We start from the raw sequence: 27,427 nt of genomic DNA on the forward strand, positions 1-27,427 counted from the left end.
TGGCATGGGATAGTATTGGGAAGGGAAATTGATTCAGATTTATACAAAGAACAGTGAAAAACCACTGAAAACTTTAAAATCGGGATGACATAATATAATTTACATTTTAAAAGACTCCCTTCTTTTTTATGAGTGGCTAATGAGAGCAAGATTGAAAGCAAAGATATTGGAGGGATTTGGCAAGAGGTTCTCCAGGAGAGATATGATGGTGTTTTGGAATAAAGATTAGAGTTCTAGAGAAAGGAATATTATATATCTAGAAAATTTGGACACATTTTGAATGGGTATATGTGATTGGAAGAAAATACACATATTGACCATTGAATTTATCAAAGTAGCAGGATACAAGATTAACATTCAGAAATTACTTACATTTTGGAGTTCCCGTTGTGGCTCAGTGGTTAACAAATCCGACTAGGAACCATGAGGTTGTGGGTTCGATCCCTGGCCTCGCTCAGTGGGTTAAGGATCCAGTGGTGCCATTAGCTGCTGGTACACAGCAGACATGGCTTGGATCTGGTGTTGATGTGGCTCTGGCAAAGGCCAGCAGCTACAGCTCTGATTAGACCCCTAGCCTGGGAACCTCTGTATGCTGCAGGTGTGGCCCTAAAAAGACAAAAAAAAGAGAGAAATTAGTTGCATTTCTGTATACTAACAATGAAATATTAGAAAAGGAATATAAAAATACAATACCTTTTAAAATCACACCCCCAAAAATTAAATACCTAGAAATAAAGCTGACCAAGGAGGTGAAAAAGACATATGCTGATAACTGTGAAACATTAATCAAGGAAATTAAAGATGGGAACTACATCTAGTCACTTATGATGGAGCATGATAATGTAAGTAAAAAGAATGTATATATATATATGTGTGACTGGATCACCTTGCTGTACAGTAGAAAATTGATAGAACACTGTAAACCAGCTGTAATGGAAAAAATAAAAATCATTATAAAATAAAAAATAAAAACCAAAAAACCAAAACAAAACAAAAAAAAAACAGGAGGTTAAAAAGGATTCAGAGAAATGAAAAGATATTCCATGCTCCTGGATATGAAGAATTAATATTGTTAAAATGGACATAATCCCCAAAGCAATCTACAGATTTGATGTAATACTATCAAATTACCTATGACATCTTTCACAGAATAGGACAAACAATTCAAAAATGTATATGGAAGCATAAAATACACAGGATCACCAAAGCAATCCTTGAGGAACAATAACCAAGCAGGAGGTATATAACTCTTCCAGACTTCAGACAACATTACAAAGCTACAGTAATCAAGACAGTATGGTACTGGTACAAAAGCAGACATATAGACCAACAGAATAGAGGAACAGAATAGAGAATCCAGAAATTAACCCAGGCACAGCTGGTCAACTAATCTTCAACAAAGGAGATAAGAATATAAAATTGGGAAAAAGACAGTTTCTTCAGCAAGTGGTGCTAGGAAAACTGTACAGCTGCATGTAAATCAGTGAAACTGGAACACACTTTCACACCATACACAACAATAAACTCAAAATGCCTTAAAGACTTAAACATAAGACAACACACCATAAAACTCCTAGAGGAGAACATAGGCAAAACATTCTCTAAAATCAACTGCATGAATGTTTTCTTAGGTCAGTCTCCCAAGGCAACAGAAATAAAAACAAAAATAAAACCAAGAGTGCCTAATCAAACTGACAAGCTTTTGCACAGCAAAGGAAACCATAAAAATAAAAACAAAAGGACAAGCTATTGGATGGGAGGAAATAGTTTTTAAATGATGCAACTGACAAGGGCTTAATCACTAAAATATACAAACAATTTATACAACTTAACAGCAAAAAAAACCTAACAAACCAATTGAAAAATGGGCAGAAGACCTGAATAGACATTTCTCCAAAGATATACAGGTGGCCAACAAGCACATGAAAGAATTCTCAACATCAGTAATTATTTGAGAAATGCAAATCAAAACTACAATGAGGTACCACCTCACACCAGTCAGAATGGCCTTTATTAACAAGTCAACGAATAACAAATGCTGGAGAGGGTGTGGCAAAATGGGTACCCTCCTTCACTGTTGGTGGGAATGTAAATTGGTACAACCACTATAGAAAACAGTATGGAGGTACCTCAGAAAACTAAATGTAGAACTACCACATGATCCAGCAACCCACTTCTGAGCATATATCCAGATAAAACTTTCATTGAAAAAGATACATACACCCCTACATTTATTGCAGCAGTATTCACAATAGCTAATACATGGAAAAAACTTAAATGTCCATTGACAGAGAAATGGATTAAGAAGATGTGGTACATATACACAATGGGATACTACTCAGCCATCAAAAAGAACAAAATAATGTCATTTGCAGCAACATGGATGGAAATAGAGTCTCCCATACTAAGTGAAGTAAATTAGAAAGACAAATACCACATGATTGCACTTATGTCTGGAATCTGATATATGGCACAAATGAACCTATCTACAGAAAAGAAACCAACTCATGGACATGGAGAACAGACTTGTGGTTGCCAAGGGGGAGGGGGAGGGAGTAAGATGGACTGGAAGTTTGGGGTTAGTAAATGCAAACTATTGCATTTGGAGTGGGTAAGCAATGAGGTCCTGCTTCATAGCACAGGGAACTCTATCTAGTCACTTGTGATAGAACATGATAGAGGATAATGTGAGAAAAAGAATACCCACACACACACACACACATACACATATAAATGAATGGGTTACTTTTCTGTACAGTGTAATTTGACAGAACATTGTAAATCAACTACAATAAAAATAAAATTTAAAAAGATAAATATATCACAATGTATGTTTTCATGTTTTGATTTATTTTCTCTATTATAATTATAAACGTGTAAATATATATATTCTAACATACAGATGAATAGATGGTCCATGTAATGTGAACAAGAGTATCAATTCTGAACTCATTCCATTTGGTTTAAAATACTATCTATAATTCTTACGGCTCATTGGAAATTAGGAGATGGTTCATTTTCTCTTTGGGAATATTACAGTGCTAATACTGTAATAGTGTCTACCATGTGAGTTGTTTGGAGAATTAAATGAGAATAAAACTAAAGTGTCTGTAACAGAGCCTGGTATTTTGTATCTAGTGAAATGAAGAATAATAGTGTGGAAAGTAATTATTGGCCATAGAGGAAATAACCATTAATTCTGCCTGTGAAAGTCAGAAAAGAATTTGTAAAAACGTGGTACTTTTACTACACCCTGAATCAAAAAAAAATTCTACCCAGATAAACAAAGCAGAAAAAGGAGAATTAAAATCTACTGATTTAATTGAAGAAGTAGGAAAAAAACAAACTACTAATCCTGCAAATAAGTAAATATTAACCTTGGTGGGAAATGACTTCAGCCTATTAGACACTGTTGTTATTTTCCAATAATATAAATTAAAATAAAAGTAAAAGATACCTTTCCCAAAAACATTTTGAATGTACTTACTGGGTTCAATATTGATGCATTTTGTAAAGATGTTATTTTGATGGTGATGGTGTGCTTTTATTCTAGATCTCAATCTAAGGCCTCCTTTGTGTGTTGTGCATGTGTAAATACCCTGCATAGTATACATCTAAACAGTGCAGTTGGAAGAGTTTCTGTTGAAGATTACAGCAAAGATGCTTTGACTTGTATTGAATAGTCATGACTCCTTTATGCCCGTACCTGTGTTAGTAAAAGAGCGCCTTTCTTCTTTCACATTGCTTTCTTGTTTGTAATATGCTGAGACCAGCTCAGTAGGTGAGGGCTGAAGAACAACGGGTGCTCGAAACTTAAGGGAAAATTTAACATAAAACAAGACACAGAAACATTTATCTTATTTAAATGTGGGAACCAGGGGACACAAGGTCTCAGGGACCAAGAGCGCCCCCTCAAGAAACCACACTGCTTTTATTGTGCTCTTCAGGACTACATCAAGTGAGGAGGGGGTTGTAGGTGCAGGATATAGGGGGTTTTTATTATTTTAAAAGTCATATAGCTGGTAGATGGTTAAGATTTTACTCTGAACTTTAGGCATTTAACAATCACTAGCATTTGAGGAAGCTTGGTGTTAACTATCCATGCATAGCATCTAGAGAATCATCATTGTGCTTCTCATAGCATGCCTATCTGCTATCCGCGGCAACCCTGAGTGCCTAGGTTTGCACCTCTGTTCTCCTTGCTGATGCATATTCTGCTAATGACTGCTCATATACCACTTTGGGGCCATGAGATTCCTTTCTCTTATTCTTAAGAGGACATATCATGCTGTGCAAATGGCGTGCCAATCTGCCCAGGTCCAGCATGCCTAGACCAATGCATTATGTCCTCATTCAGCTGATCACATGATTAACTCATTCCTTTAGGTCTTTGTTCTTAAGCTTAAACCATTTTTCAGCACTGCGACTGTTTTTTCAAGCAGGAATATGGAGTAAAGGTAAAGCAGGACAAGATGGAGTTTTCAGCATAGAAAATAGAAGCAAAGAGGCTAAGAAAAGAGTGTAGAAACATGTCTCCTGACATAATACTCATTAATCCCATTTCTTTCTCTATTTTTTTTTCATATTCCTAAAAAGGGGGGCTTACAGATAGTTTGTGAAATATATGATGGGCCTAAATCTCAAGAGAGGAATGAGGTAGAAATGTAATCAAGAACAGTTTTTCAATAGATGCTTCTTTGCAAATTTTCTTCTCAAACTATTAGTCTAAGTAAGAACTAACCTTCTAATTCCAGAGATGGATTATAGGTAAAAAAGCAGTAATTTTTTTTTCTGGATCAACTCTCTTTATTTCTTTGTTCTTTATTAAAGCATAGTTGATTTATAGTGTTGTGCCAATTTCTGTTGTAATGCAAAATGACAGTCGTGTGTGTGTGTGTGTGTGTGTGTGTGTGTGTGTGTGTGTGTACACACATTATCTCATACTGTCTTCCATCATGGTCTGTCCAAAGAGACTGGATATAGTTCCCTGTGCTGTATAGTAAGCCCTTATTGCTTGGTCCATTTCTAAATGTAATAGTTTTCATCTACCAACCACAAACTCTTCATCCATCCCACTCCTCCACTACCACCTTGGCAATGACACATCGGCTCTCTATGTATGTGAGTCTGTTTCTGTTTTGTAGATAGGTTAATTTCTTCCATATTTTAGATTCCACATATAAGTAATATATATAAGTAATACATATTGTCTTTCTCTTTCTGACATAATTCAATTAGTATGAGACTCTCTAATTGCATCACATTGCTGCAAATGGTATTATTTCACTCTTTTTTATTGCTAGGTAGTATTCATTGTATATAAGTACCATATCTTCTTAATTCATTTATCTGTAGATGGACGTTTCGGTTATTTCCAGGTAAAAGAAAAACAGAAACAAGGGAATCAGGCTCCCTGACTTCAGACTATACTCAAAGCTACAATCATCAAAACAGTATGGTACTGGAACAGAAACAGAAATTTAGATCAGTGAAACAGGATAGAAAGCCCAGAAATAAACATAAGCACCTATGGTCAACTAATCTATGACAAAGGAGACAAGAACATACAGTGGAGGAAAGGTAATCTCTTCAATAAGTGGTGCTGGTAAAACTGGACTACTACACACAAAAGAATGAAATTAGAACATTTTCTAACACCATCCACAAAAATAAACTCAAAATTGATTAAAGACCAAATTTAATGCCATATACTATAAAATGCCTAGAGGAAAACAAGCAGAATGATTTTTGACATATATTGCAGCAATATTTTGTTTGATCTACCTTGTAGAATAATGACAATAAAAACAAAATAAGCCAATGGGACCTAAATAAATTCAAAAGCTTTTGTACAGCAAAGGAAACCATAAAAAAAAAAAAGCAACCCACACAATGGGAGAAATTCTCTGCAAAAGATTCAGCCAACTAGGACCTGGTATCCAAAATACACAAATAACTCATACAACTCAAAAACAAAAACACACATCCTGGAGTTCCTGTTGTGGCTTAGTGGTTAATGAATCCAACAAGGAACCATGAGGTTGAGGGTTTGATCCCTTCCCTTGCTCAGTGGGTTAAGGATCCCGTGTTGCCGTGAGCTGTGGTGTAGGTTGCAGACATGGCTAGGATCCCGAGTTGCTGTGGTTCTGGTGTAGGCCAGCGGTTACAGCTCCGATTCAACCCCTAGCCTGGGAACCTCCATATGCCACGGGAGCAGCCCAAAAAATGGCAAAAAGACAGACAGACAGACAGACAGACAGAAAGAAAGAAAAAACAAATATCCCACTCCTTTTGTTGTTTTTATTTTTTTAAATGAGTATCCAAGGAGGTTACTAGAGCTCATTTTATGATGGAAGGCAAGAAAGGAACACATGTAGTTCCATACTGGCAGCAGTTCAATACTAGGGTTTTGGTAATATCAAGAGCATAAATAAATATCAATGCCCTTTGATATATCTTTACATAACCATGAATTATTGAGAGGTATATTGTTTAATTTCCAGATATATGGAAAAAATTGAAAACGTCATGTTATTATTGATTTCTAACACCATTTTGGCAAGATAATACACCCTGCTTTATCTTAACTCTTTGAAATGCCTTAGGACTCATTTTTATTGCCTGTGGTTTGGTCTATATAGGTATATATTACCCAAGCATTTGAAAAGAATGCATACTTTTAGGTGGTTCTGTATGGTGTTCTAAAATGTCATTTAGGATGAGTTAGTTGATGGTATTTCTCACATCTGTAGTGTTCTTTTGAATATTTATTGTATCTATATTCTACCATATACTAAGAAATTATATCCAAACCTCTAGCTATAACCATGTTTTTCTATTTTTCTCCTTCAGTTTTATCAATTTTTTACTATGTATTTTGAATCCTTTTAAGTGTATGAATATTCTACTTTATGTCTCCTGCATGACTTAATCCTTTTTATCCTTATGAAACGCTATTTTTATTTCCAGTCATATCTCTTATCACAAAAATCCATTTTAACTTATCAGTATTATTATATAATCAAGACCACTCATGCTTTAAAATATATATTATTTTATTTTATTTTATTTTATTTTATTTTATTTTACCCTTTTTATGGCCACAACTGGTGTATATGGAAGTTCCTGGGTTAGGGGGCAAATCAGAGCTGCAGCTGCTAATCTACACCATAGCCACAAGAATGCCAGATCCGGATCTGAGCCACATCTTCAACCCATACCACAGTTTGAGGCAACTCCAGATCTTTATCCCACTGAGCAAGGCCAGGGATTGAAATCCCCTCCTCATGGATACTGGTCAGGCTCTTAATCCATTGAGCACAAATGGGAACTCCACAGCGTTTTTTTAAAGTTGCTCTTTCTATTAGTTAGATTAGTGGCTCCCAGAAGATAACTTGTGAGATCTTACTCTATGAGAGAGTGGGAAAAAAAAAAAATGAGTTGTTCATTTCCCATCCACTTCCGTTCACGAATTCATTTATTCAATTCAAACAATAAAGAAGACATATTCCGTGTCAGGTACTCATCTGGGTGTTGTGAAAACAGGAGTGGAAAGAAAAACAAATAGCCTTGCCCTCTGCAGCTTATATTCATTCGGTCAGAGTAGCTTGTCTTTTGTCCATTTTATTCATTAGAATTATGTTCAATTCCAGTTAGAATTTAAGGAAAATATTTTGTTTTATTTTAAAATATAGTAAAATTATTGAAAATCTCCATATATTAATTCAGCATTTTCTCAGTAGATATATCTTTAGTACTGATAGCATACAATTAAATATTCTTTTTACTTTCCATTTATGAAAATGAGAGGCTGTATGAAGCCAAAACTGTTAAATATCTAAGTACATGTTTACTAAAAGAGTCAAAAGGAAAATCTAGAAAAAAGAATAATGAAAATTAAAATATAATTAGTTATTGATAGCTATTTAGACATGTCAGAAAAATAATAAATTGCCTATAATTTAGGCCTGTAGAAAATGTCCAGACTGAAGACAAGAAAGAAATAAAAAGAAGGAAAATATAGGAAAGAAAGTAAATATATTTTGGAATATGGAGAATATGTCTCATATGCTTTTAGATTCCAATTACTTTTATTTTTTTTTTTAATTTTTTTTGTCTTTTGTTGTTGTTGTTGTTGTTGTTGCTATTTCTTGGGCCGCTCCCGCAGCATGTGGAGGTTCCCAGGCTAGGGGTTGAATCGGAGCTGTAGCCACCAGCCTACGCCAGAGCCACAGCAATGCTGGATCTGAGCCGCGTCTGCCACCTACACCACAGCTCACGGCAATGCCAGATCGTTAACCCACTGAGCAAGGGCAGGGACCGAACCCGCAACCTCATGGATCCTAGTCGGATTCGTTAACCACTGAGCCACGACGGGAACTCCCCAATTACTTTTAAATTGGAAACCCATAAAGTGAGATGAGAACAAGGTTTATACAGTCTTTGAAGAGCTACTATTTTCTAAAACTGGTGAAATACAACAATTCACATAGTCAAGAGTCTCTAGATACCCTAAATAAAATAAACATAAAGAAAACAACACCAGGGTATATTATGTAAACTTCCCGACATCTAAAGATAAAGAGACAACTTTAAAACAGACAAAAATGTTCAAAAGACATAAAATTTTCAAAAGGCACAATCCACAGAAGCTTTCGAAAAGATAGAAGACTGAAGACTCTCAAAGGTCACCTTCAAAAGTACTAAAATCTGAAGAGTTTCTTAATATAATATCAGATAAGATAGAATTTAAGGCAAAAACTGTTAGTATAAAGATAGTGAATAAAAGGAATGAACTCAACAGGGAAATGTAACAAGGCTAGATTTACGTGCATGTAATAATAGAATCTCAAAATATATGAAGTTGATTTGTTCAGCAATGAACACTGGAGTGATAATATCCCTCAAGGATTCTGATTTCAATTATTTTGGCTAAAAACCCAGAAGCGAGATTGCTGGATCATATATTTTGATATTTGATAACAGCCATTCTAACAGGCATGAGGTAATAGTTCACTGTGGTTTTGATTTCCATTTCCCTACTGAGTAGTGGCACTGATCATTGTCAGCCATTTGTATGTCTTGTTTGAAGAAATGTCTTTATAAGTCTCTAGCTCATGTTTTTTGGGGAGTTATTAGGTTTTTCCTATTGCGTTATAGGTGCTCCTTATGTATTTTGGAAGTTAAGCTCTTATCTAATATATGGTTTGCAATGTTTTCTCTCATTCCATAGGTTGCATTTTCACACAATTGTTGATTGTTATCTTTGCTGTATAGAAGCTTTTGGTTTGATATAAAGCTTTTTAATTCATTCTGAGCCAATTTTGATGTATGGTATGAGATAGGGATCCAATTTCTTTCTTTTGCATGTGGGCATGCAGTTTTTTCAGTGCCATTTATTGAAGATATTCTCCTTTCACCATTGTGTATCTTTGGCATCCTTTTTGAAGATCAGTTGACCATATTTGTGTTGATTTATTTCTGTGATCTTTGTTCCACTGGTCTATGTGTTGCTCTTCATGCCAGTACAATATTGTAACTAGTATTGCTTTGTACAAAGGTGATGCCTCTAGTTTCGTCCTTTCTTAAAATTGTTTTGGCTTTTCAGGGTGAAATGAGTTTAGATTTGTGTTTCCTATTTCTATTTTTAAAATGCCATTGAGATATTGACAGGGATTGCATTGATATTAGCCATTCTAATGTTCAATGCAGTACTATCCACAGTAGCCAGTGTGGGAAAAACCTAAATGTCTATCAAGAGATTGATAAGGAAAATGTGGTATATACATATGATGCAATATTATTCAGCCTTTAAAAAGAAGGAATTGTTGACATATGTGAAAACATGGTTGAACTTTAAGATATTATGCTAAGGGAAATGAGCCAGTCACAGAAGAGCAGATACCGTGTAATTTTACTTATATTGAAAGTATCTAAAATAGTCAAAGTCATAGGAGCAGAGAGTAGAATGGTACTTGACGGGGGAGTGGGAAATGGGGAATTGCTAATCAACTAAATTAAAATTTTACTTATGCAGGATGAAAAGTTCTAGAGATCTGCTGTTGAACGATTTTCACAATGCTAAGAACATTTTATCATAAACTTAAAGTTTGTTAAGAGGGTACATCTTACTTTGTGTTCTTATCATAATAAGTCATTATACCTAAAATGATAAATAGATCAATACACAATTATAATTGAAAATAATTCATTTCTCTTCACAACTAGGAAAAAAGAGCAAACATAAAAAATGTCAGAAAGAATATATGAAGGAATCTGATCAATCTGAGAAATACAGTGCTACACTAATTCAGTGCTGAATAAATACCACATCTTAGCACATCTAGAACATTTTACTAAAATAGAAATATACTGGGCAATAAAGAATTCTCAAAATAATTGAAGATTAGCAATTATACAGAATATATTCTCTACCCATGGAGAAATTTAGGTATAAATAACCATGAGGAAGTAACTTAAAAATTCCTCAGAGGAGTTCCTGTCGTGGCACAGTGGTTAACGAACCTGACTAGGAACCATGAGGTTGCTGGTTCGATCACTGGCCTTGCTCAGTGGGTTAAGGATCTGGCATTGCCATGAGCTGTGGTATGGGTCACAGATGCGGCTCGGATCCTGCATTGCTGTGGCTCTGGCATAGGCTGGTGGCTACAGCTCCGATTTGACCCCTAGCCTGGGAACCTCCATATGCCATGGGAGCAGTTCAAGAAATAGCAAATAGACAAAAAAAAAAAAAAAAAAAAATCCTCCAAATGCTCAGGAGATAAGCCCAATACTATCCTGTGTACTCCAAATATTAATAAATTCACATGGGGATTAAAAATATTCTGAACTAAATGATATTGTAAGTGTAACATAATTAAAATTCAAGGAATAGAATGCCATATTTAAAGGAAATTTAAAGGAAGTTCCAGTTGTGGCTCAGTGTGTTAAGAACCCAACATAGTATCTGTGAGGATGGGGGTTCAAGCCCTGGCCTTGCTCAGTGGGTTAAGGATCCAGCGTTGCCATGAACTGCGGTGTAGGTTGCAGACACAGTTCATATCTGTCTTTGCTGTGGCTGTTGCGTAGGCTGGCAAATGCAGCTCTAACTGGACCTTCCACATGCCACAAAAACATGCCACAGGTGCAGCCATAAAAATAAATGTGTATAAATAAATTAATTAAATAAAGGAAATGCGTAGCTTTATATCCATAAAGTATATAAGTACACAAATATAAATCCTCCTCTAATTCTGCTCTAATAAGTCCTTTAAGTATTTGAACATTTGGTTATCAATGGAATTATGGTTTCACCTATTGAAACTACCCACAATAATTCCCATTAAATTCATCATATTTTAAATGTAAATTTTTCTCACTTTTAAGATATATGATCGCAATCTCATTTTGTTTTTCTTTTCATTGCTAAAAATAACTCCTTACTGTCAAGTTTGACCTTTCAAGATTTAGGGCACTTTTATTCTTTAGGTTACCCAATTAGTACATATGAGCAGGAAGAAAACAAGAAAACAAAACTCAACCTATGTAAGAAAAATTTATACTTAAAATTTATTAAGTGGAAAGCTCATCTTATTAATAAAATGTCATTGAAATGCAGACATTCAATTGCACATAAGAAAAAGCATTTAAAGTATTTAGCGGGCTCTGTCTTTTGTTTTCTTTACAAAGTTTTAGTTTTTTTTTTTTTTTAGGATGGAAGTTCCCAGGCTAGGGTTCGAACTGGAGCTGTAGCTACCAGCCACAGCCACAGCAACTGGGTTCTGAGCTGTATCTATGACCTACACCACAGCTCACGGCAACGCTGGCTCCTTTAACCCAATGAGCGAGGTCAGGATCGAACTCACATAGTCGGTTTCATCACCGCTGAACTACAATGGGAGCCCCTCTTTGCAAAGTTTTAACAATATTTTCTTTTGTTTCAACAAAGTTAAATGTCCTTAGAAAATCATAAATTGTTCCTTGGAATAGGAATATGAAGATCTGTGTCCTATGTGTGTGCTGCTATTAACATTAAAACCTTGCTGGGAATTCTTATATTTGTTCTTAACAATCTCCATTTTGATAAATAAATATTTCGTAAGCCTTGATAATACCACAGTGATGTCAAGGTCAACTGATGCAAACTGAGAAAATTTGCAGCCTTCAATTTAACTCACTTGGTTGGCAAAACAAGTGTGAAAACAGATTAGGGTTGAAAAATTGCTCCAAAGCTTGTAGTAGTACCCAAAATTTCCTAGGAAAAGTATTCATTGAAAATATACTCTTTAAAAAAATAAGTAAACTGAAAAATCTTACATTTGTTAGTTTGTGAAGAAAGATTTGATAAACACCTTTAGCACTTAAAATATAGATCTTTATCCAAAATGTCCTTTTATTTTCTACATTTGTCAGAAGAAACCAGAAATTAAAATGGCAGAAAGTAGCTCTTTTGTGTTAGCTTGCAATATTCCTCTTGGATATACAGGGAAATCTTTGGTTTGATAATAAAAAAATAAAATTTATTCAGAAAGATAAAGATAGAAATAAAGTTATCTACCATTAGCAAGCTGAACTAAAAGGGCTGTAATTCATTTAACAAGAGATAAGGCAATAAAAATAGATTATTTTATCAAGAGCAGAAGCGAAATATTTATCTTCCTGTCCTCATTACTAAAATCAGAAAACTTTCTTTAGTTTTATCAGTATTGAAAATAAATGGCGAAAAGGAGGTGAAGTAATATAAATAAAATGGTGAAAGAATTTACATTTTTATGTACTTAAAAATCACCAAATAAACAAGTTGGAAAACAAATGTTTTAAACTTTTTTTTTTTTTTCTGGTCTTTTTAGGGCCACAACCGCAGCATATGGAAGTTCCCAGGCTAAGGGGTTGAGTTGGCTCTATAGCTGCCAGCCTGCACCACAGCCACAGCAATGTGGCATCTGAGCTGTGTCTGCAACTTACATCACAGCTCAGGGCAATGTTGGATCCTTAACCCACTGAGCAAGGCAAGGGATCGAACCTGCATCCTCACGGATACTAGTTGCGTTTGTTACTGCTGATCCACTACAGGAACTCCCATTAACCTAAATATTTAATCGAAATATTTACTATACCACCATAGATGTAGCCACATGGCGAAAGTGACTATTTTTAATGAACACTGTATTTTGAATAGACATTAGATTTTAGAATCTGTGTATAATTCCAAAACTATTACTTGTCATCATTTATAAGATGAATATGATAGACTATTTCTGCAAATCCTATCTTGTTGAATGGAAAATACTGAGAAGTAGAAAGATAAATTGTATTACCTTCCGGCATTTTCTATACATATTCATGACCCTACAAAATATATAGCAATCATCTAAATAAGAATAGCTGTAATGACAGACTTCTAATACAATTTCAATGGAAAATATTTTCTGTGTATTGTACTATCTAAAATTTCAGAACTTTTCTTAAACATTAATTGAAATGTGTTACTATTAAATTAAAATATTGAGCTATCATTCCCAATTTTGTTTCTAAAATCTAGTTAATTCCCCAAATGAGATCATAGTTAAGCTGAAATAGATTTTTTAAAAACAATTAACTTTATTGTAGTGAAATTTGTGTAAAATGAGGTTTGCCAGTGTAAGTGATGATTTCATTGAATGTATATGTATGCACATTTGTACATACACGTATATGCATGAAGAGAATGTGAGCCTGTCATGTAACCATTACCAACACTCCAACAGTTTTCTGCCTCCTCTTCTCCATTCAACTTTCTCTTCCTACCTCAGGACCCTGTCAATCACTGATCTCATTTGTTACTGTGGTTTTGACTTTTCTGTACTTTTACAGAAAGAGAGTCATATAATATGCAGTCTTATGTGTCTACATTCTTTCACTTAGTATCATGCTTTTGAAATTCATCCATATCATTACATATATGTGTATTTCATTTCTTTTTCTTTCTAACATTCTTTCTTTGGAAATACCACAAATTCTGCATCCATTCCTCCAGTTCATGCAAAAGTTTTCAAATAAAATTCTCAAAAGATGTTTTATTTATAAATGCCAGAAGTAAGCAATATTTCTTAAAATTTTTCTCAAAACCTATCATCATCCCAAATCCCCATCATGTCCCCAAATCGGCATCACTGGTAGAGACAATGGGGCGACGGTCATGGACATCCCACAATATGCCAGACTCTTCTCCAGGTAATTTACATTATTTTGTTTCTAAACGAAGTTTTGGTATGTATCTGCATCCTAACCTGGAATTTCTTACCTCAATTTTTGTTTTACTTATTTTATTTTTTAAATTATTTTTGTCTTTTTTAGGGCTACACCCACAACATATGTAGGTTCCCAGGTTAGAGGTCCAATCGCAGCTGTGGTTGCCAGCCTATACAGAGCCACAACAATGCAGGATCCAAGCCACAGTCTGCAACCTACATGCACCACAGCTCATGGCAACGCTGGATACTTAACCCACTAAGCCAGGCCAGGGACTGAACCCACAGCCTCATGGATGCTGATTGGGTTCTTTAACCACTGAGCAATGACAGGAACTCCTCAACTTTGGTTTTAGTAATGAATCTTTTAATGCCAGATACTTTCACAGTCATCTTGAAAAGATGCTCAATTTCTTTCTATTCCACAAGAGTCACTCTGACATGTTAGCTAGGTAGAAGCAACTCTCCTAAATGTTAAAAATTAAGAATGTCTCCGCAGCTGTGAAAATCAGCTATACTTCAGTAAAAATTCTTTTAAAATCTCCCTTTGTGACAGAGGCAGTGCAGTGCCATTGTTAAGGACATAGCCTCTTAAACAAGTCTCGGCAGTAGGCTCACTCCTGCCACTTACAAATTGAATATTTGAATGTTTCCTCTTCTTGCTGTACCTACATCAATATGTTGGATTAAATAATAGTATCCACTTCACAGGGTGATGATTATATAACTTGATGCATATTATGTGCTTCAAACAGAGCCTTTCGTAGATGCATTTCTCATCTACTAGCAGTTATTAATTAGATAATAGACTTGGTTCTGACAATCTGTGTATATTTTTAGTGTGCAAATTGAGCTTATGAGTCAATAGCATGATATTTAAAAATTCAGCTATTCAAATAAATAACAATAAATCTCTGAAATATTTATTTATTTTTATTTCAACTCTATTAGGTTTAATTTTAACTAAAAGAAATTATGCACCTAGAGAATGAAACAATTTAACCTTTTCAGGATTCAAATAAAGCCACTTTCTATTGACTAGACATGTTAATTTGTCTGCTTTGCTTCTGGACAATTCCCAGGCCTACTGTCTTATACATATTCTTAACATGGAACTCTGGCCCACACCCCTGCCCATTAGTCCTCCATGAATTAGGTTTTCTCATGTTCACAGTGGAGATATTGAATCTGGAGCTTAATCATGTCATCAAGATAGTCACAGGGATTTTTTTTTTTATTCTAAAGAAAATAGATCTACTTGTAATTCATATTCTTTGCAAAGAAATAATGTTGTTCCTCTTATAACTACCTACCAAATCAGAAATATAGATGGCTCACAAGTCCTAATCCTTTTATCCAAGGCTTATGTTACAGGACTTATCTTCTTTTGGCATTTGTTTCATGCCCTCTAAAGTTGAAAAGTCAATGTTTTAAAAGTCTCCTTTAATCAGATTTTCTGTGGCCTTTATTTTTACTAAAATGTTGACAGTCTTATATTGCACCAGAGCCTAGTTTTGTCACTCAGTCCTTAGACTATGAAATAGGTTTAATTACATAGTTAAGGGATCCATCATCTATCTAAGCTTTGTGAAGAAATTCTTTGCTTTGGTATTACAACCAAAGGCAATTTATGATAACAAGCTAAACAGATTATAGATCCTTTTCTCCAAATAGATTTCCTTTTTGACTCTTTTATTTGGGTTCTACAAATTGTTTTCATTATGAATACTTGTTAGAGAAAACATATTACACTGTAATTAATAATAAAAATACAATGCAAGCCTTGGTCTTTGCATTGAATGATAAAAGAGCAAAAGCATAAAATCTCTCTTCTTGATTGCTAAAGATATTACAAAGCACAGCTAAAAATAACTCCATACAATCAAGTTTGACCTTTTAAGATTCAAAAAATTTAGGCCACCTTTTTATTGTTCTGTTTCAAGACCCAACTGTTCTTTATAAAGAAGTTGAAATAAATAAGATTTAACTCTTAAAATATCTCAAAGTAAACTTTCCTAGGTTTAGAACTTTATTTTCAGTTTTTATTTTTAAATATTTTTTATTTCTTTATAATCATTATATCATATATTTATTCTTCACAGTAAAGTACTTGATACATGGTATGGTAGAAAAGTGAACCAAATTCCCCTAAAAGTGAGTGTTACCTAGAAGTAAAATGCTTTCTTATTTCTGAAAGCCTAAGTTTAATTGCAAAGCCTAAATTAAAGTTTATGTAAGAAATAGTACCCAATACATTTAGTGAATATAAACCTTCCATTAGCTGGATAAATATATCAGTTTTTCTGGAAATGTTGATATTTCTTTTTCCTTAATAAGATTTAGTAGTAATTTACTTTGTCCTTTCTAGATGAACAACCTATCAGACTCACAGATATTTCTAATTCATCAGAAAGCTAATGAATTTTCACTCTCTATAGGTTCATGCCCTATCAAGACATGAGGCCAATGTGGTGCTCTCCAGACAAAAAGAGCAGTTATTCTTTGGGTAATTTAACCAAGATACTGTTTTCTGAAAAACAATGCCTTCCCAGTTTTTGCCAAACTGAATACAGAGTTAGAAAGATCCTGTTTTATTTAGGATTTTTTTTCCCCCCCTGGAAAATCTATACAAATAAAAATTGTTTGTTCGTATTTTCCTATTATTAGACTATAAAAAAGGTCTGGGTAGATTTTTATCAAGTGTGAAAAACAACTGGAATGATTTAACTTAAAGGCATATCTTCTTTACCTGATAAAGTAGAAACCTTTGGTGATTGAGTCCCTGTTTGCTTACAAAAAATATTCATGGACTTACTTAAAAGCACAGACTTTGAGTCTCTGTTGGTTTGAGTCCTTGAATCACCACTATAAGACATTAGGAAAAACCTTTAATGATGATCAACCCCAAGATACTCTTCTATAAAATGAGAACAATAAGTTATATACCTCCTAAGGATGTTAAATGATAAAATTAGATGATGCAACTAAAGTAGCTAGCAGAATATCTGACACATAGAAAGTATTAAATTAACACTAGCTAGCTATTATCAATATCACCATTATTCTTAGGTAACTGGGACTGTTAGTGCTTCTTGACTATAAAAAAAATATATATTAAATAAGCCAAATCGGACTTATGAATAATACTGGTGAAGATAGAAAGTAATTAAAAATTTTCCCCCGAATGGGGAGTTCCCATCATGGCGCAGCAGGAATGAATCCCATTAGGAACCATGAGGTTGCGGGTTCAATCCCTGGCCTCTCTCAGTGGGTTAAGGATCTGGCATTGCTGTGAGCTGTGGTGTAGGTCACAGATGTGGCTCAGATCCAGTGTTGCTGCGGCTGTGGCGTAGGCTGGCAGCTATAGCTCTGATTCAACCCCTAGCCTGGGAACTTCCATATGCCATGGGTGCGGCCCTAAAAAGACAAAAAAAAAAAAATCCCGCAAATGGTAACTTTCTCTTTTGGCAACTAGTTCATGATCAAATGTACTTTAATAAAGAGCAACTGGGAGTTCCTGCTGTGGCACAGTGGTTAACGAATCCAACTAAAAACTATGAGGTTGAGGGTTCGATCCCTGGCCTTGCTCAGTGGGTTAAGGATCCAGTGTTACCATGAGCTGTGGTGTAGGTTGCAGATGCGACTCAGATCCCACATTGCTGTGGCTCTGGCGAAGGCTGGTGGCTGCAGCTCTGATTCGACCCCTAGCCTGGGAACCTCCATATGCTGCGGGAAGCGGCCCTAGAAAAGGCAAAGAAAAAAAAAAAAAAAAAGAACAACCATCCTAATTATCCCTCATCAATTAACAAATATTTATTAGCAGCTATCAGGTATTTAGTGCCTACTATGTAATAATACATAAAGGTATGATGGGAAATATTTTAGGGTATAAGGCACGAATGGTCTATGCTGTTAAAAATGTGCATTTGGGGATGAATTAAAGAAGATTGAGATGTTTTGAATAATATATTGGACTATAGAACTAAAGGGTAAGCATCAAGGCATAAACTGTTGTTGTAGTCTATTGGTAAGAAGTTCTCCAGCTATAAGTGACAAAATCCAACTCAAATTAGGTGAAATAAAAACATGAATTTATTGGCTTGTGTAAAAGAACCATCCAAGGCAGATATTGGTTATGGCTGGAACCAGAAATCAGATAATTTTATAAGCCATCAATTTCTATTTCTCCGTATTTGTGTGTGTGTTGGCTTCGTTTTTGTGGAGGCCCTCACTATAAAATGGTGAAATTTTGTCGTTGGCATCTCTTGACCCATAGACTCAAAATGAGTAAGCCAGAGTCCTGAGAATGGGCCTCATTGATCTTGAGTCTCATGCCCATCCTGAATCCATCACTTGGACAAAGAGATAATGGTATAGAATCAGGCCTAAGTCCAGTGCTTCTAGAGCTGGAAAACTGAGTGGAGGAATTGACCATGATGGAGAAGTAATTTCCCAAGACAAAAGATGCTGTTATTCATGAATACCTATATGCTTTAAATGCAGTGTATCCCGTTTTGTGTCCCTCTCCTGTATATTAACAAAGGTTTATCTTCTTTGGGGGTGTTTTCAAATGTTGTTCCCTTTAATGTAACATTTCATTAGTTTCAGAATCTAAGTTCATGAATGACATTGGTCATACCATTATTGCTATATATGGAATTTAAGAATACAGGGAGTTCCCGTTGTGGCGCAGTGGTTAACGAATCCGACTAGGAACCATGAGGTTGCAGGTTCAGTCCCTGCCCTTGCTCAGTGGGTTAACGATCTGGCGTTGCCGTGAGCTGTGGTGTAGGTTGCAGACGCGCTCGGATCCCACGTTGCTGTGGCTCTACCATAGGCTGGCAGCTACAGTTCTGATTCGACCCCTAGCCTGGGAACCTCCATATGTCGCGGGAGCGGCCCAAGAAACGGCAAAAAAAAAAAAAAAAAAAAAAAAAAAAACAAGTTTTGCTCACAAAACAAAAAAGTAAAAATAGATAAAATTAAATATTTGCATACATCATGACAATCTCTGCTCCAACAGAATCAAGATCATTGTCTGTTTAATCAACATATTGTTACTATATCTAATAATATTAACAGTTTCATATCATCATACGTAGAGCTCCTTTTGAAATTTTCCCAGATGTTCAATAAATGAGCTGAATGGTAGTGCAATTCACTGTTGCTTTGAGGTAGCGAAGACTGAGGTGTCCTCAAAGACTCTTGATTCTTGCTCTTTGAATCAAAGATATTGAAAGTTCCTAGAAGGCCCTTAGACTGCTTAATATCTACTACTTTCTCCTTCTCCTCAATATTTCAAATAAATAATAAAATTAAGTTGAATACTAAAGTGAAAATTCCTATATCTTAACTTGAGAAAAAGGTGATACAAAACATACTGAAAAATAAATGAAATGTGGGTGGGTTCTTTCTAAATGAACTCATTTAATAAACAATGATATTGAAATGAATAATTCTTGAGGTGATAGGTAGATAACTGATAGATAAACAGATATCAATATAGATAAATATAAGAGCAATCTGTTATTTATGATTAGCAGAATCAAATTTCAAACATGTTCATCAATCCAAGCAGGCAGTGTGGGAGAAGGACTATACCAGAATGTGAGTGAAGGGCTGGCTTCAGAAACAGCTTAATCCATTTTCAAAATATGTCATAAGGTCTTCTCTCTCTTGTTTCTTCTATTTATACATTTTTCAGCCAGTTTTGCTTGACTCTTGTTTGATACACTTTCTTTCATGCTCTGTCCACTAGGTGGCTCCTGACAGTCCAAAGTTCCATTCTCACCACCTCAAGGACAAGGAGTGAGAAAATACTTCTTAAATCATTTCAGTAAAAGCCTATGACTACATCATCTACATTGTTAGTTCTGGTTTGGCTGCCCATCCCTGAACTAATGACTCTCCATGTATGAAGGAGGGCAGAGGAGAGGGTTGCAAGGCTTTAAATTGGTCAAGTCTGAGTCACACAACTACTCCTAAAGTCAGAGGTGAATTCAGTACCATCTGAATAAAATCAAGTAGGTTGTTATTATGAAAGGGTTTGCTCTCCAATGGAAAAAAATCAACATGCTAGCAATTGAATTTTGTACAGATGCCTGGAACATCCCAATAGATGTCCCTTCATTGCTCTTCTTGCACTAGCTCTTATATAGAAACCCCAACACTGCTCCAACAACTCCTATTGAATCTTCATTAGCGGTAACTATTTAATGAGAAAGCTCTAAATTGCTTTTCACTGTGCTTCCAAGTACTTTGAAACACTTCATTTGCATATCAGCCTTGTAAGGCAAGTCTTTTCATCTTCATGATGCAGATGAGGAAACTGAAGTGGATCTGGGATTTGTACATGGCCACAGGACAAGACCAAGTACACAGAGCCATGTCTGCCAGTCCAAGTACCTTGCTATTTCAGGGACATCAGCCTGTATCCTCTTGGCTCAAGTGATAAGACATAAAGTCCACTGCTTACAAGAGCAAGGCAGGCAATATCGATTCATGATGTGAGCAAAGTATAGATGGACAAAATTACAAGTTTCAGATCTTCTCTAAAGGGGACAGATTCTGCTCTGTCAGATAATTACTGCAGTGCAAAAATGTAGGCCACATATGCCAGTTCTTCCAAATTTCAAAGAGAAGCTATCTGAATATTGTGTGAAACTTCTCATTTAAATTTTAACATCTAATCTATTTAAAAAAAATAGTGTGAGCCACATAAAATATTTCATATGCTATCCATGTTCAAACTGCTTTTTTAAATAGCTTAAAGCCCTGGCTCTTACTCAATATCAACACTGCAGAATTAAGTGTGTTTACTCCACCTTTCTCAACCTGCTGTTCCTAGAATGAATAAATTCATAGGAGCTTTGCACTATTCATTAGATAATGAGCTGAATACTTTAATCTTACTTTTCATCATTTCTCTTTGCACTCTTTGTTGCATGGTTATTCAACTTCTATAAATTTTCAAAGTGGAATATGAGGCAAATAGGACAGAAAAAAAATAGGAAGATCAGAAAGATTTGTCTAGTTAATGTGGAAATGAAGAAGAGCAACAATTTAAGAAATACTTCAGAGATAGAAGTGAAAGGATTTAAGTTCTTTGGGAAGCTGAAAGGAAGAGTCAGGATTTTCCTGATTGTTACTAAATGAAGAAATTGAGATCAAGAGGGCTTATTCATATCTGCAATTGATGGCAAAGATAGACCTGAAACAACCCAGTGTTGTGACTCTAGCTTGTCAGTTGCTTATCTTTTGAAAACTTCCAGTAGGTTCTATTGTCTCTCTCCCTCTGTCTCAGACTTTGTGTGTGTGTGTGTGTGTGTGTGTGTTTATGTTACACAGTGGGGTAACAAAATGTCACAGGCAGGCTCCTTATTTTTGTTCAAAGGAAAATCTGAAAATGAGACTGGAGAGTGGGGGTTGGGCATGAAAACAATAAATAAAACAACAAAACCAAAATATCCATTTAAATCTTAGTAATCAAATTCTTTGTTCTGCTAAACTTTCAAGCTTCACTTTAAGATCTGAATATCTCCCTATGGTCACCTAAAAAATTTAGCATCACTGTGATACTTTATCAAAGAGTATATCTTTCCTTACTTTCATTTGAATAGATAAGTTTTTACCTATCACTTTGTTCTAATTGGCCACAGTTTTCCCCATTTATCACTTTACCCAGTCGTAGTAGCATTTTTTTTTTTTCCTGTCCCTTGAGTATGCTGAGATCTTTCCACTTGCTCTTCCCACTGCCTGGTATATTCTGACCCCAAATTTTCACACACCTGCCTATTTCTCTCCACTGAGATCCAGTTCAAATATCTACTATGACTCAATTGACAAAACCCTTTTCAGATAATTACTTTGTCTCAGCAGATTATCATAAAACAAGTATCTTTAGATTTGTTGATTACTTTTTATATTATGTTTCTTCCACTAGAGTGCAAGCTCCATTTAAAGAAGTTTCTCTGTCAATGTAACATAGTAACCCAAGTCTAGAAGAGTAGTTGACACATTGAAGGTGTCCAGGTCTCTGAGAGGCCACATCTTTTCCGTATGTTCTAGAAAAAGAGAGAGAGGGGATGAACATGAGTGGCAGATAAAGGTGAAAGCATGATTTCCATTACTGACTATAAGCTGGTATGAGAAACCATTGGGTCAATCCATCCCAGAATTAGCTGACTCACCCTTGGCACCTCAGGCAATACAAGACTGGCCTTATGCCCCTACATGATTAGATTATATTCCAAGCTTGCAATGAAAATAAAAAGGAACTACACTGAGACTGGCCAAGGAGTTCCCACTGTGGATCAGCAGATTATGAACTCAGTATCCATGAGGATGCTGGTTCAATGCCTGGCCTCACTCAGTGGATTAAGGATCCGGCAATGCCGTGAGCTGTGGTGAGGGTATAAACAAGGCTTGGACCCCATATTGCTGTGGCTGTGACATGGGCGTCAGCTGCAGCTCCAAATTTGACCCCTAGCCTGGGAAATTTCATAGGCCGTGGGTGCAGCAATAAAAAGGAAAATAAATAAATAAATAAACTGAGCCTGGCCAGTATTTTTCTCAATTATTCTAGTCAGATAAGGTCACCTTTGTCCCAGAGGATCAGTAAGTAGAGAGGCAGGGAGAAGCCAATAGGTAAATAAATTAACTGGTCTCCTTTCACCTGGAAGGAAATACCTAGAGTGAGAGATTCATTACTCCCTAAATATTAATCAATAAATATTCTGATGATGATTTCATTTTCTTTAGCTCTCATTACAGATGGCAAAAATGAGACACCATAAGGTTAAAAGGGATTTTCCTAAGTTTTTTTTTTAGAGCAGGTGTCCTGTTTTCTAGTCCAACATTTTTATACAACATCATGAAAAAGATCTCTAGGTTCAGAGCTACTTGGTGACTTGTAAAAGCCACGAGAACTCATGACATGTAAACAAAAGAAGACCAATATGCCCCCAAATTTCAACAGAGAAAATGAGACCAGAGTTTATATTCTGGGCACCCATCAGCTTGGGCTCTAGGAGCGGTTTCCTCTGCTCATCGGCTGCTCATTTTCAGCGAGTCTCCACTACTAAAAGGAGACAAACCATCGGCGGAAACTAATTTATCCTCATTCAATTAAACTGCAAAGCAATTACTTTTTTTTCCCTTAAGAGAGTGCAATTAGTCCCCTTTGAAAATTTATTCCAGCTCCAGGAGAAAAGCAGAACCTCTGAAAATGTATGTTGAAAGCAAAAAAAATGTTTTGAAGTTCTCCTCACACTTTTCTTATCCATCTGCAGCTTAAGTTTCTCTCTTTAGGCCCAACTGCCATTTGTTTGTTTGCCTCCTTAAGATGATTTTCGGAGTTCCCATAGTGGCTCAGCAGAAACAAATCTGACTAGCATCGATGAGGACGAAGGTTCAATCCCTAGCTTCACTCAGTGGGTTAAGGATTTGGCATTGCTGTGATGTAGGCCTGCGGCTACAGCTCCAATTCACCCTCTAGCTTGGGAACCTCCATATGCCACAGGAGGGTCCCTAAAAAAAAAAAGATGATTTTTCTGCATGTCACCTTTTCCAGAAGGAACTTCATCTCTTAATTCAGAGGCACCAGGTTAAGATCTGAGAATGCACAGAGCCAGTGTGGTGACCTAGAAGGCACTCCATTTATGGTCCTTTGCTTTGCAATTCTAGACAACCTAGTTTGCCTTTCTGGTTTTCACTTTCCTTATTTTTGATTTGACATAGTTGGATTCACCTGGGTATTTTCATAACACTTTAAAAAGCCCTTCCCGTAGACCTCTTAAAACCAACAACGGGGTACAACTGTTCTAGTGAAAATAGAAAGGGATAGTTATGGGGAAGAGCAGATGCCAAGAGTCATGCCTCTCACCACCCTCATAGCCCCTCTCAGGCCCATACGTAAATATGGAACAAGTCATCCAGCTAGACAATCTCTGAGTTCTCTTCACATCTAGTGACTGTTCCTAGTCCAGGAGTATTGCATGATCAGGCCACCTAAGAGCACTGCTCTCTTGCTCTCTATACATCCCCTGTTTGGACAGTGCCTGCTTCACCTACAGCCTACTCACAAGACTCACCTCCCTGAGTGCTTGTCCTCACACCAGCTGGTGATTATTCCAACTTTTAGGTCAGAACATCTCTATCACGATAACTCATTAGAGGGGCAGTAAGGGACCTGCCCCTCTGCTGGTTTCCCTGGTAACCAGTGAACCCACCTGATGTCAATTCCCACTTAACTGGTAACCTCTTTTTGCCCCAAGAGCAAAGCCTGTGGCCATGTTCCGCCCGCAACTGCTGCGCATCGAGAGCTGTTGCTCTAGGACTTTGCTTCAGACAGGTAAGCTCCCTCAAGCATTAAACCACTGATGTCTCTGTCTCAGAATCCCAGCTCTTTCTTGGGTCTTGAAGCTGAGAAAGTACAGTCCTTTCAGGCCTGTGGGGTACAGCCCAACAGCTAGGTGGAAGAGCAAGGAGACTAGAGGACTCTTGTGAGCCTGAGATATCAGGAAGTAAGGATGGGAATGAAAAGAGTCTCAGGGACTCCAGTAAAATATGGAACTTGAAAGTTGTGGGGGGAATCATCCTGGTGGACCTCCACTAGGATGTAGGGCCATATGGTGGCTATTCTTGGTGGATGAAGACACCCCTAAGGCTGTTATGGCTGTTACGGCGATATTGGCTGCCTTTCTAGCTGGAAAAAGAAGTGGCTTCAGCTGTGGACTGGCTGTCTTAAAGGCCACAGAGACTGGGCTGACAGCTGAGGTGAAGGTTAACTTGAACTACTGATTGTTGTTCCTTTGAAAGTGAGGCATTTGAATGTGAGTGAATGATTTGTATTATTTTCTATTACTCTTATTTGTTTAAACTGAATTGGCTACGTAGAAACTGAAAAAAAAAATTCACTAAAAATATCCAAGATTAACCCTTGACATTCTGAGACTGGTTTTGCATATGCCTTTAGAGAAATTTAGCTTTCTAGAAGGAATTAGTATAACTCTTCTTGGACCTTTGAGATGTAAGTGATCCATCTGGGCTCTTTGTCCTAAACGAATTTCAGGTTCATGTGATCTGGGAAATGATGGTACTGAATCTATATCTGGTATTGAAGCTATTTAGGCTTGTTGGTTTGATTAATTTATATAGGTCTTCAGATTCATCAGTGTTAAGTGCAATACTTCTGTTGTACCTAGGTTTACTAGAAATCAAATAAGATGTTATTGAATCAGCTGCAAATTTGTCATCAAGGAAAATAACTTGATATGATGAGATTTTAAGTAAATGTAAATGGATGAGTTCAACTCCATAGGAATAATTGTTTTGGAAATGTCTACCTAAAACAGTCTCTTAATATTTTGGTAAACTGACACTAAGTTAAATGAAGATAATTCATTGACTATCTGGGTTATTGCAAATAAGATAAAATGTTGGAACCTTAATTGCTGGGTGGGTCTAAGTTTTTTTATCTTTGCCCTCTTAGGAGAGGAAGACTAATGTTTTTCAGTCAGGAAATGCTGATATGACAAGCAGTTCATAGTTAACTTTCTTCTTGGTTTTAACCAGAGATTAAGCTGTTAAGGGTTAAGGTCATAATCAGTCATGTTTCTACTTATTGTAACCAAGTTTCTTTATTGATTAAATTCTAATCAGGTGTATAACCCTGGCTTTTTAAGTCTTCTGAAGTTAATAGACAGTTATTGTTATACTCCAATGCTTTTGCAGAAGTGGTTCATCTTCAGGAAGGTTCATAAGAAGGACCTTTTGATAAGTACAAGTCTCTGATAAATTTCAGATCATACCACTGAACTGGGTAAGAAATTAATCCTAAGGGAAAAATTGGTGGCTTCATAAAAAGTGAACAAAAGTTTTGGTTACTGATTAATATGATTGTGATTTTCATGGCTTTTGTCTGGAATATTACAGGTTTTGATCTGTGCTTTCCAGATAAAGGGAAGCCTTTCCCCTCATATTAATTATGACTCAACACAATTTGGTAAACTACACCTCTGTGTAGAATTGCCAACTTTTCCTTTATGCCTGGTCCCTCCAGAAATCAGGGACTCGGGTTCCCAGCAGACTTATCAGGTGAAAGGGAAAGATTGTCTCCTGGTAAAAGTATGGTCTATAGGTATACCGATAGATAAAAGTTTATATTCAAGGATCTATGTGAGCCTTGGAAAGTTACTTAATCTCCTTATGCAGGTAGTTTCCTCTTTTTGCAAAATGGGTAAACTAAAAATAAATTTATTTTGAGTTATTGAACTGTTAGCACACTTTTTCCAGATATTCTTCTCTATATAATCTTTTAGCATTCTTCCTGAAAAGTAGATATACTTCTCCTTCATCTTTGTAACTACTTCATGCTATTCCAGAGCACAGAGTTTAATTACCATTAACTTTCTTATTTAACTTTAAAGAATTACCTTTTTTTCTGTTGCAAATAATCTTACAATAAATATCTTTCCATATGTCTCACTTGACACGTGCAAATGAATATCTGGGTTATGATCCTAAAGTAGAATGAAATATTCAATATTTTCCACCATAGTAGATAACGCCTAGTTACTGTCCATGGTTAATTTTCTAGTTTATAAACCCAGCACTCCATTACATTTTTGCTATAACTCTACCAATATTTGAATTCATCCTGCTTTCTAATTTGGGGAAATTAAGGAAATTTTTAAATTCTGTCTTAATTTTCACTTCTTTTCTGAACTAGTACAGAACCTAACACATATTGGGTGCTTAATAAATACGTATTAATTAACCTGTACAAATCTGTTGTTTTGCTTATAACAGACATGAAAATAACAAAGTATTATGTGAGTAGTATTTTTTCTTGCCAAGTTAAGCAATTATGTAAAGTTTAGAATTTACGATTATAGCTAAATTAGGAGTTAATGCTAATAATAGTGAAGTTTAGAAGCAGGGTCTAATATGAGATATAGTTTCATACTGAAATGAGAAATTAAAGTTGGACAGAACTGAGTTTGAATCTCAATTTTCCCCCTGCTAGCTATTTTGCCATGGGAATTTTACTTTACCGCATTATGCATTCATTTCAAGTTCAAAGAGCAGATTTTGCAAACCTTATTTTTTAAGACTTAGAAAAAAATGTGTGATTCACATGTAATAAGTGTAAGATGGCTAATTTGCCCCATAATAGCTACCAGGTATTACTGCTTGGG

This window comes from Phacochoerus africanus, chromosome 1 (assembly GCF_016906955.1).
Source record: "Phacochoerus africanus isolate WHEZ1 chromosome 1, ROS_Pafr_v1, whole genome shotgun sequence".
NCBI lineage: Eukaryota > Metazoa > Chordata > Mammalia > Artiodactyla > Suidae > Phacochoerus > Phacochoerus africanus.